Source organism: Lactuca sativa, chromosome 3 (genome assembly GCF_002870075.4).
Source record: "Lactuca sativa cultivar Salinas chromosome 3, Lsat_Salinas_v11, whole genome shotgun sequence".
In the NCBI taxonomy this organism is placed as follows: Eukaryota; Viridiplantae; Streptophyta; class Magnoliopsida; order Asterales; family Asteraceae; genus Lactuca; species Lactuca sativa.
Genome location: NC_056625.2, coordinates 316,183,082 through 316,194,915, shown reverse-complemented (window position 1 = coordinate 316,194,915; position 11,834 = coordinate 316,183,082).

Below are 11,834 nucleotides of genomic sequence, written 5' to 3'. Positions count from 1 at the left end.
TCATATCCAGTTCTAATCCCTTTTCCCTTCTTAATGCCCTAAGCATTAGGAAAATTTAGAATGGATGAATACTATAACACATGCAATCGATCCTATATCCGAAGCATATGGGATACGATTCATGCTATAAAATTTTTATTTGCCATGTTCTCATAATTTGAACTATGAAGAGGGATGCCGTAATCATAATTGAATCTCGAGAAAGCAACATATATAGAAATTCCTTATGTGGAACCATTCCAACATAACATTCATATATATTCTTGACTAAAGTTGATTAAAATCTCAATCTAAGCTTGTAGAATTGAAATGAAGTATAAATTTCTCTCCCTTAATAATAGTAAAACAACTTTTTCAAAGCGAGTCGAAACGTTTGTTTTCTATAATTAACATTGCTAACTTTCAACATAATCAACATGCTCCCACTAGCATAATGATTATTATCTAACTAGCATAACACTTTATGCTCCTACTAGCTTTGACATGTACCTAGAAATCAGTCATATTTCTGATACTAGATTGCCTTGATAAGACATTATCAAATCATACACCTGGAGTCTAACCCTTTCCTTAGATTGCTCACATGTGAGTCTAAACCTTTGCCATTCTCATTAGTTAGTGTGCCGGTTAACCACACGCGCTCCACTAATGACATGAGAATACAAACTTCACACTTGCTATCCACTTAAATCTACTTAGTGAAAGAGTTTCCTCACTATCAGTTTCATGAATCGGAGAGAAACCTTATGACACTTAGATTTTGATGGTGTATGTGATCCTATCCATGTGAATTTGACATAACCATAATCACACGACAAGGTTAATGACAAATCCAAATTCATATGGACTGAACTTGTGCAGTCTTAATTTCTTGCCACCAGGCAGCACAAGGGCCTACCATTGCTTCCAAGTTGTTATGCAACCAGTTGAGAACTCTCAGAACTCCAATGCAAAACCAAATTTAACTGGAATGGGCATAGAATATGTCAACACGATAGGTTACAAACCTCAAGTCGTGGTCTAGTGATTAACAAAACTCTTGATTAGTTCTTGAATCTATCTTAAGATCCTTTTAAGACTCCCACTAACCTCTTGACATATAAGATTCTCTTTGTCAAGAACCATTCCTTGACAAAAATGAATATTCAAGAGTTAGTGCAGATTCTTATCAAGTTAAACACTTCTCACAATTGGTCTTAGTTGGTCTTTGTTTTATCCAAAACATCACAACTTTCCAATTTCAAATGTACAAGAGTAAGAACACATTTTACTCTACATTTAACAAGTGTTTTAAACCTTTCTTAAGATTATGTCACTCAAGGCATAATCTTGGAGTATGACTCTAAGATTTAATTTTGGAATGAAGTATAATTTATCTTTTGATCTAACCATTTCAACAATTCACAATTCCTCTCCTTAACCAAACAAAATGAACTAAGGTGTCCTTAGAGGATCAATTGTGACATGGTTTCATAATCACTAAGATAGTCATAAAATAAGATACTCAAGTACTCTCCCATCTCTTCAAATTAGAGAAAATTTTATCTTTCTGCTTTATTTGATTCTTCTTACTCATTATGTCTATCATTGAAACTTCTCCAATGATCTAGAACTATACTTAAACTTGTAAGTATAACCATATTTACTAAACTTTAGTAAATCATAATGAATAATCTTATCAACTTTGTGGTGGACTTGATCAGTGCACACCCAAGTGTATCCGATCCCTTTGTCCTTCACTTGATTCACATATACATGTGAACAAGGAATTAGACTTAATTTCCCAAATATATAAAAATTCTCATGATCATACAATACAAGTTGCTTGATTCCAAGTTTCTATCCAACTGAAACTTGGGTGATGAGAATCTTTCCTTATTTGGTAAATTATGACACTTCCACTAATGAAAGAATCAAATCCATTTACCCATATTGCTTATCAATGGAAACATATAATCAACAATTTTTCACAAATGCCATTGTAAGGATACTTAAAATAAATAAAGTCAAAACCATTTTTCTTTTTATTTTAAAACTTTGCGGAAAAATTTATCCTTACAATCCATATGGAAAACTTGTTGTTATATATTCCTAAGAAATATATCATAACTCTTAAGTAACAACTCAAAATTATGATCACCGAACCATGCGATCGAAATCCATCTTCGCGATCAGAATCAGCATATACTTCCTTTAAGTTTCTTCACCTTTCTTTGATTCTTAAAACATCAACATGTGACCTCGTCACATTATGCAATAAGAATCTCAGAATAGAAACTTAATAGAGTTATACAATGGACTTTACCTGAAGTAGAGTCAAACCTATTGACTTTACCATCCTTAAGATGTTTCAGGTAAATTTAGCAGCTTCGCAACCAATGTCTTTCTTGTTGCAACAGAATCATATGGACTCTTTGGAAACGGTACATGGGACTATCACAGACTTAACCTTTCTCTTTACCATTTGGTCAACCGAGTTGACTATGGCTGATCCCTTTCCATTGGGAAGAGAAAGTTTTTCCTGGACCTCCAATGTCACCATTTTCAATGTCCAAATAGGTTTGGAAAGTAGATCTTCCAATCCAATTTGCTTTACTACTGCTCCAAATCACTGATGATTTAGCATCATCAAGCAAATAGGTAAGATCATTAAGGGACTTGTTGCGACCTGTCATCAGGGAGTGACTGAAGAACCAAGTCAGCAGCTAGCTACCTTGAGACTGCGACACCCGACTCTCCCGACTTGTCAATATGTGGCTTAATCCCCAAGATCTAAGCACATATAGACTTTGCTTGCCAATAGAGATTGAGTGACTTAGAACTTATCAAGTCTTAAAACTTGTGGGATAGGGAGATTTATTGGAGGAGGTAGATGAAGTGAAATATGATTTCTAGTCCCACAAATGCCCAACAAAGGGACTGATCTTTCACCTTGATTGCCATTTGGGATATCATCTTCATTAGGAAGCTTGTTCCTAAAGATTTGGGAAGACCATAGCTGTCAAAACTAAACATCTATAATGGGAGAAATTCAAGTTAGTTGATTTAAAGTCCTTAATATAACACCCAATATGAAATATTAAGGCTAGGACCCAACAACCTATTTATAACTGGAAGAGGGATGCCGTAATCCAAATTATAAAATAGTTGAAGGTAGGTAAATGACGATTTACCAATTTCCACCATGAAAACGAAATATTTTATTATTAGGTTTTATTAGTTTTGAAACTCCTAGATCTTTTGAGATACATTGAACTTTTCAATGGCATGTTTGAATCTCGATTGTGCCCTCTCAAATTTGTGACTGGGATGCCGAGGATCACAAACAAGGTGTGAATAACCATACAAATTGACTTGGTACCCTTAACAATATTACCTAATTGATGTTCCGGTTAACCACACACGCTCCACCGATCTATAATAAAGCCAAGTTACCCCTTGCCACTCTTACTAGTCCATGTTAGTGTGTCGGTTAACCACACACGCTCCACTAACGACTTGGTAAGGTGCAAAGTGTAATTTTATGGGCTAGCACCTTTTCACATTTTCCTAAGTAACTAAGATTGGGAATTTATAAGTGTTTAGTTACTTAGTATTTTTCATTATACTTTTAATGAAGGGAGAAGTATAGTCCATTCCTACCCGTTCGGCTAACGACCCTCCACCGGTCAAGGAAGCGGTGGGTGAGAGTGGACACCCATTAAACTACCATTTTATAGGCAGTTTCCTTATACCCCCCTTATAGATCGGCTTCGTGAATGAGGCCTACTAACGGTAAGATTGACTTCCTCTTATACATATCTATATAATTAAAATTATAATAATAGTATAAGGGTTGAATTTTAAACTTTTTAAAATTTCAATGTTCAATTTGGAATTAAAGTATACATGAGGAATAACTTTTCAAATTCCAAAACTTGAGGGCAAGTTTTGAAACTATTTCAAGACTCTTTAAATCATAACTTATGAGTTTAATGGTTCATTAAAATGAAGACTCTTCATTTTAATGTAACCTCTTATTCTTTAAAAACACCTTAAAGAAGTGTCTCTTCAACATCCATAACTTGAGGACAAGTTATCGAGTCATTAAACTATTTAATGGAAAAAACTCTTACATTTTATGTAACCTACAAAACTTTTATGAGTTTTTAAGATTCATAAATATGACTTTTCACATAACTTGAAGACAAGTTACAAAAACATATTTTATGAACTTCTTTTAGACTAATATGGATTGAAAACAACTAAAACATAATTTTTTTCATTATCAATCTAAACTAACTCATAAATCAAGGAAACATAAAATTCTTGAAAATTCATAACTTGAGGACAAGTTATGAACTCCATACAATTTTCAACAAGATCATGAATTATATCAACAAACAATTTGCACACAATTCCTATGATCTAGCAAAACTCATAAGTATGATCATTCATAATCAACAATTTTCAAGAATAACATGAACACATATAAACTTGAAACTTTTATTATAGCATTGGAATTGGTTTAACATAATCATTACCACATTCAAAACAAGTTTTATAAGCCCAAAACAGTCAAAGGTAATGATTCTAGACCAATTCCAGCACCAAAACTCGAAAATATGTTGTCTGGGGGTCCAACTCGTCGAGTGCATGAACAAACTCGGCGATTTGGATGCATTTTGCCTTGGACTCGTTGAGTCCCTTCATGGACTCGGCGAGTCTGCTGGGCAGACAACACCAAAAGTCGATTTTTAAGCAGTTTAAGCAAGTACAACAAGAAAACAAGCCTAGGCTCTGATACCACTGTTGGGTTTTGAGCAATCTAACACTCCTAAGTGTACATGCAACCCTAAATACCTTGGATATATGTTTTCTCTATTATACATGTAAATATCAACTTTCCAAGGTATTGTTCTATTCTAGCATAGAAAACTTTGAATAACACAAGTTAGAATAACATACCTTTTGTTGGTGCTTGTCTTCATGAAGCTTGAGTGCCTAGTGCCCCAAGTGTGACACCTCAAATGGTTCACACAACACCATAAGCACTTGGAATAACTTAGAGAGAAATTAGAACACTTCAAGAAAACAGCTTGCCCTCCATGCATATCTAGTGGCCGATTTCTCACATCAATAAGATGCTTATATAGTTGTTACAATTAGGGTAAACCCTAATTGTCATGGCTTTCCATTTCCTTGGATCCATGGGTTCAAATACACCATGGAGAATCCATGGAGTATCCAATGGGTTTGAGCCCAACTTGATAATCCATGGAGCATTAGCCCACTATATAAGTATGGATGATTTACACAATCAACCCATATATTTAATTAGTCTTCTTTTGATCAAATATTATTTCTAAATTAATTATTGATCAATACTAATTAAATAATCTTATTAATATATTATAACTTATAATATATTAGTAAACCTTAAGTGTTATTTCTCTCATTTTAGTCTATCCAAGTGCATGATGCCATGCAACCCAAATGGACCATGTCGGGTCGGGTCAAGTCTTACCAATTATAGTTATGGACTTAGACATTAATCCAAAAGTATTTTAAACTTGATGTTCGAATTCTAGTATTCTCTTGTGCGTATGGTTGTTAGGTTTTTGGCTTGTTGCAACACCACCATAACTCCAAAGCACATGTTGGTCATATCTCAAATAAATATAGTTGATCAGGCTATATTGATCCCAAATATGATTACATAACTGCCCAGGTTTGACTGTAGTGCTCAACCTTTAGTTACTTTTGGTTTCTTCTTCTTATGATATTGGGTTAGTAATTGTGTATACCTTTATAAATATGTATCTTCTTAAAGTATAGTTTTAGAAAGAGTTTGTTTTAGTCCCATTGTATTTATAGTTGTATATATCTTATGGCTAGGTATACCAGTTCACTATAAACAATGCTCTGATACCAACCTATCACACCCCCGGACCAGACGACGGAAACGTCCGGAGGCGGGTGACTTCATTGTGCAGTATCATAACAATTGAATATAAATGAAACAGAGCAATCCAAACATCATACATTGAGATAACAAACTTACATTGTTTACATATGGTATTTGTTCTTCGAGTTACACCCAAAAGATACCTAAGTAGAAAACTTCAAATTACAGCTAAAGGGTCTTGCATCAGCGTCCCTTGTTACCAGCTTACTAGATCCCTGAGAATACAAGTCATTTTGAAAAGCGTCAACTAACAAGTTGGTGAGTTCATAAGCATTTTTTTATAAAATCATTTACACTTGTTTAGAATCGTTCTCATTGTACTTTCAGAAAATCCAATATTTTCTATGAAATCATTTGATGTCTTGCCTTGAAAATTATGGATATATATGAGCATGACATTACTTTTTTCATCCTTTTAAGGAGTGATTTTTAAAAGTAGTGTGATTTGTAAAAGCGCACTGTGTCCGAGAACATTTCTTTTGAATAGTAACAATCAACCGTGTCAAGAAAAATCCCTTATTTTCAAAAAGAAAATATGGTTGAAAATCTTGTTCCTCTTATCAAGTAAAATTGAGTGTGTGCATTTGTAAAATTTGGATCTTCAAATGTATTATGGTGTAGGTTAATCTTGTGATTAAAGGAGAGACTCGAAGAGTTAAGGGTCCAACTCACCGAGTCGAGTCGGGTTTCTCCCGTGGATTTAATGAGTGGACTCGACGAGTCTGAGGAGGGACTCGCCGAGTAGGTGCTGGGCAGAGAAACCCTAATCTCCGGGGTTTGGGACCTATTTAAAGGCACTTATAGCCTCCATGGCCCCTTCCCAACAGTGTCTTCGTCCCTTGAGAGAAACCCTAGAGTTATTTATGAGCTAGAGAGGAAAGAGGCTTCTTGGAGGTAATTTCTTAGAGAAGAAGATCAAGGAAGTTGCAAGGATCTCAGAGGAGAGTTGGTGGATCAGTCTCATCTTCATTTCAAGCTTTAGATCTGCAACTACTCCTGCCTCCCTTGTGTTTGAGTAGATTTCCTTGATTGTAAAGTTGGGCTTGTATCCATATTGATGGGGTTTTAGGTGCATCCAAACCCTCTTTCGAGTCAATTGTAGATCTGAACCTTGTGAGGTCCAGAGATCGAGAAAGCAGGCAGCCATGAGTGAGTAACCTTGGAGCTTTGAAGCTATGGAGCTTCAACGGAGTCAAAAAGGTGTATAACGCAAAATACACCATGCATGAGCCTCAAGTTCAGACCTTTGCGTTACTTTTGGGTAGTAGGAGGTTAGATCTATGAGTTTGGGTTGCAGATCTGACCTCAAATGGCTGAATGAGAAATTTGTGGGAGCCAACTCGCCGAGTCCATGGGTGACTCGACGAGTCGTAGCGGGTTTGACCGAGTAGTCTTAACCCAGTGTTGACTTGCCGAGTTGGGAGTCAACTCGACGAGCTGAGTGAGTCCTAGGTAGAGTTCAGTTGATGCGAGGGGACTCGATGAGTCGCATGGGTGCACTCGACGAGTAGGGTCAAATGTGGATTGTTGACTTGAGCTTGACTTCTGTTGACTTTGGGGTTTTGGTCAACATAAGTAATAGAGGCCTTAGAATGGTAATATGGTCTTTTAGCCACTTGACAGAGTTAGAAAGAGAAGGAACCGCCTTCGATTATCTAAGTCGTGAAAAAAGAGTTATTATAAGAGATATTCATCCTATGTGTTAGGCAGTGGCGAGTTCGAGATTCTAGTGTGAGGATAGCTACTTTCTGTTTGCCAGGTGAGTCTTCTCACTGTACTTTACCTAGAGTGGTAATTAGAGTTATGTGACAGAGTATTTTGTATGCTATTTATGTGATGTGATGCACTGCATTATTTCTATATGATATATGGTGTGTCTGTGTTCCAGAGTATACAGAGTTATGACCGAAAGGTCCACAGAGTTAGGACCAGAGGGTCCATAGAGTTATAGCCTCGAGTGGATAATGTGTGTTTTATGTGGTTTCTTGAGGAACTCACTAAGCTTCATGCTTATCGTGTTATGTGTTATGTGTTTCAGGTTCTTAGGATCGCCGGACGACACCGGTTGATTGTACACACCAGAGAAAGAGTTATGAAGATCCTGGATTATTAATTACTAAAACATGGAGTTATGTTTTGTGAATTGAACAAATGAGATTTTAATAAAATGTGTCATGAGGATTTATATGATTTTAAATGAAAGATTTCTGTTGGAAATTTACGTTGTTACAAGTTGGTATCAGAGCCTTGGTTTGAGGGATTCGGATGCACCTTCGGGTATATCTGAACTCAAACTGAGGAATGGAGGAAAGTTTTTCAAAATAAATGATTTTTCTAAAACAAGCAGGAGTTTTTAAGAGAAAACGAGAAAGAGCAGTGTGTACAATCAGCGAGAGCCCGAACGGTGATTTCCCAAAATACCCTTACCTTTTGTGTTATGAGATATTATGAGATATTATACATGCTAGAGACAGGCTAGGTATTTCATATTTTAGGACTAGAGTGGCCTGATTTGTGACGCCTTAGTCTAGGAGTTGTTGTTATATGTGACGCGCTTTCGAGTATGTGCTGAATAAGAGTATCCAGCGGGAATCCTTGTAGAGAAGGGACTTTAGTAGATAAGTAATCTAGGAGAAATACCTAGATGAGCATTTATGGTACCTACTGTGAGAATAGTTAGACACCCGCGAGGGGTAGAGTTACTTGATTTCGGTGATATCTTTTGAGCGTGAGTAGAGCCAGTGGAGTTGTACCTAGAGTGGTTTCTCGTGTTGGTAGAGATTATTCAATGCCCGAATACTGCTTACTTCGTGCTTTGTAGAACTCTTGGTGATGGGAGACATCTACTAAGTGAATATGGCGATATTCAGGAGGTAGGTAGCTGGCATCATTAGGAGTTCTTCAGCAGCTGATGGTGGAGAAATGTGAGAACCTAGGAAGAGCTTAGGAAGTGACCTTAGTCAAAAGAGTACGCTAGCAGAGTAGAGCATTTCGCTGGAAAGCGAGTACGCGTATGGGGATTGGTGATTGAGAGGGTTGTGCAGCTACTCAGGGAATCTGGGATGGTCCGTGTAGAGAGTATGGGTAGATGTGGCAGGTAGTATGGGCCAGTACTACTAAAAGCAGAGGACCCATACTCGATGCAGGGAGTATTCTAGACATTCTGAGTAGCAGATCGAGAGGTGATGTCATGGTTCGGGTACCATGATCAGTAGCAGATCGAGAGGTGCTGTCATGGTTCGGGTACCATGATCAGTAGCAGATCGAGAGGTGATGTCATGGTTTGGGTACCATGATCATTAACAGAGTGAGAGGTGATGTCATGGTTCGAGTACCATCCTTGGTAGCGGATAGTGTTTATGCTTTTTTCCAGTTATCGTGTCATGTTTGGGTTATTCTATGATCGGATGCGATAGAATATGGGGCCAGAGGGCCATGTTGAATGAGTTTCAACAGAGCATACCTTGAGAAGAGATTTGAGTTGATTTACGACATATTTTTAGTGAGATATCAGTTAGAGTCGCAAGATTCAAAGATGAGTGGAGATGGTATTATATGAAGGATTGCGGCCTGAGTTGAGCAATCAGCCAATAGTGCAGACGTCACCTTCTGTGATCTGAGTGGTGCTATTTCTGTTTCCTGTGGGAAACATAAGAAGTGTCGAGATCTTCGGTTTAGAGCTTGGAGGTAAGCCCTACGGGGTAGCAGTGATGGAGATCTTCCACTGCAGTATTTGGCAGTATGTCTGCCGCGAGGTAATGATATAGCATGAACAGGCTGTCGGTGGGAACTAAGATGGACAAGGACCAGGACACACCCTACTCGAGTATAGTAGGGTTTATGTTAGCTGTAGCAACGGATGATCAAGAAGAGTATATCGGGGCGATGGCTTTTTGTCTATGATGCGTATCGAGAGTGGAAGTGGAGTCTCTACTCTTATGATGAGTGATGTGATAGAGAGTTTGTTGAGGAGTCGAGGATAAACATAATGATAGTTTATTATTTCCAGACTAAGAGTCAGAGTTAATACTGGACAGTTGGGGAGGTCCAGTGATTGGAGGGTGTGAGTTTATGAATGACTAGAGACAGTCATGATGGGAAGTTCTGAGGATTTCATCTGAGATTGGGGTTATTTGGGATTGCTTGATTTCTGTCGGGAGATCATCGAGCGTGCATAGCACCTTCCAGGAGTAGGTGCGATGTTACTGGTGGGAACAGTCTATGGGATAGATTGTTGGTGCATCAAATGATGATGGTTCAAACCCTGAGTAGGGAGACTCGAGTATTCTAATGAGAGAATCAGAGGTTGGTTCAAGAGTGGTTAGAGAACTAGATATAGAGACATGTGGTACGGATTCAGAATATTAGCGTTATTGGTGGTTAATGTTTATGCATGAGGCTCATGCTTATGAAAGGATGAGTGTCTCCACGGCCGGTGGCCGTTGGTTAGGGAACTTTTGGTGGTTAGAAATTCTTCGAGGTGGTTTGGCTTGTAAGGTTAGTTCGGCGGTTGGGAAATTCTGGTCCGATGTATGGGCTGTTATATGTAGTTTAGGAAGAGCAGATGTCAAATTAGACAACCAACCTCAGGGTCGGTCGGTGTATTCTTGCATGAGTTTTGAGCAATAGAGGAGGGAGTTTCGGATGGTTGTCATCATTTTCCAAGTCATTGTCGATTCATCAGTGTTTCATTTGAGAGTTGGGATACTCCGAAGTTGCGCGTTGTGTGAAATGAAGGATAGTTATGCTATCCTGAGGGAATGCTTTGAGGTATCCGTCTATGATGTCGTAAGTATGGGATCGATGGTTGAGGCAGGACATCATGATGTTCTGTGATGGTTTTCTGGGGTATCCGAGTATGATGTCCTGAATTCCGAATTATTTTTAGAGTCTTGAGTTTGAGGTGGCAAGTGGTGAATCAAGTATCTACGGTTCCAGTGGGAGCCCTTCGAGTATTGACATCAAGAGGGATCATTTAAGAAGGTGGATTGCAGTAGGGAAAGGTGTTTTGTTACGGCGGTTGTTGTCAGATATTATGATGCATAATTTGGATGAGTGTGGGTACCTATCTATGTTAGTTCGCGGAGCATGAGGTAGAGGACGCAGTATGGTGTTAACGTGAGTATGAGACTACGGGATGATAAGAGAAAGCGCTGCTAGTCAGCGAGAGGGTGTTGTGATACTGCGGGGGGCCCTAGTACTCACTAGTCAGCGAGAGGGTGTTGTGATACTGCGAGGAGCCGTAGTACTCACTAGTCAGCGAGAGGGTGTTGTGATACTGCGGGGAGTCGTAGTACTCACTAGTCAGCGAGAGGGTGTTGTGATACTGCGGGGATCCATAGTATTCACTAGTCAGTGAGAGAGTGTTGTGATATTGCGGGGAGTCGTAGTATTCACTAGTCAGCAAGAGGGTGTCGTGGTACTACAGGGAACCATATTATTCGCTAGTTAGAGCATGACACAGAGGAATGTTAGGCTTGGGTAGCCTTATTATTAATTTTTTGGGGACCTGGTGGTCGGACCAGGAGCGAGACTGTGGTTTCCTTAATTATCAGGAATCGTTATATACTAAGTTAAGGTGTGGTTGTCACAATCAGAAGGAATTGGGGAAGTGATGTACGCATGGGTTGCGGGTCATGAGTCATGAGTTGAGTGGTTCATAAGGATGAGTGGTTCCAATTTTGGGTCGGACCAGACTCTCGAGTTTGAGTTTGGCTCTAGTGGTGCTTTGAGTAGGAGAGATGAGATTCTAGATTCTGAGATGGGTCCCAAGTTGAGGGGTATGGTTTATTAGGTAATGTCTTAGACATGTATAGGTCAACGCTCGGGTACGGGAGGTACCGTGAGGCACATGTATCTAGGGAGTGGTGTTCAACAGAGATCGAAG